Here is a 1,175-nt window from a genome sequence, read left to right on the forward strand (position 1 = left end):
CAGCCGGCACATATTTCACCGCATGGCTCGCCTGGACAATGCTGTACAGTAGGTTTTATGTTCATCATATTACAAGCACACAGATTCCGACAAGATCTGCAGCTTCTGCGTCGAACCGACCCCCGATTTCTCTCCTATCTTACGGCCCGCTGGTTGTACACCACCCGAAAATGGGACATACACGCAGAGCCCGGAATGGTTCATTTCGGTAATGTGACCAACAACCGATTGGAGAATGCGAACGGCCGCCTTAAAGACCGGGTGCACCAATCCAACCCTTTGGAGCATGCAATTCAAAAGGCGTCCAGGCACGCCGAGTGGCTCATGCGGGAGTTCGAGATGCATACGTCGTACCACTGCGACAGGCGGCAAATCCTGGAGGGTGACGCCTACGTTCCAAACGTGGTCCGTCGAATGATGACATATGCATGCTTTCTCATGTTGAGGCACTTGGTTCTGAGACCGCCGCAGCTATCGTATGCAAGTGTTCGAACAAACAAGCTGAGGTCGAGCTAAGTAAACTAACACACAGTTTGTTGTGCAAACAACCAAATGCTCCCAGAATGACGATACATGTGCTGGAGAATGCACATGCCCTTCCTATCAGGCCCCTAAATACAACTGTTCTCTGCATTCCGAGAACAGTCCGTTCCTAGTAGCAAGAACCATTGATCACTTTCTTCCCAATCCACCAACGATGGCTGTCGGATTACAACCTACCGGAAAAAGGTGTACCCCTTGCACTTGTGCCAAAACCACCGCCGACAGATTTTGACAGCCTTCGTAAACAAATGAACCGAGTGATGGATAAGGCTAAGAGGCTGGAACCCAGGAGGGCCACAGTCATATATATGCGATTGACTGTTCAGGGAAAAATCTCGCTGCGTCAAGCCTCAAATTCAGCGACTGACGACCTGCCTTTAGTGGTCGAGAATACTGCACCCCAACCCAGATGGCGGTCTAGGAACGCAGACTTGAACTTTTGTGTGCGCTGTGACCGGCCTACTACTACCAGTGACCGCTGGTGTACAACGGATCGCGTAACATATCACGCCGACTCTTGTGACGGTGAACCCTGCCCACTGTGTGGTCGTGCTCTTCAGGCTTTTTCTAAATGTGAGTCCGCATGAAAATAAATCACTTTTGGTTCTTAGCTCCGGGCCCATCCAGAAAAC

Source organism: Opisthorchis viverrini, assembly GCF_000715545.1.
Source record: "Opisthorchis viverrini unplaced genomic scaffold opera_v5_61, whole genome shotgun sequence".
NCBI lineage: Eukaryota > Metazoa > Platyhelminthes > Trematoda > Opisthorchiida > Opisthorchiidae > Opisthorchis > Opisthorchis viverrini.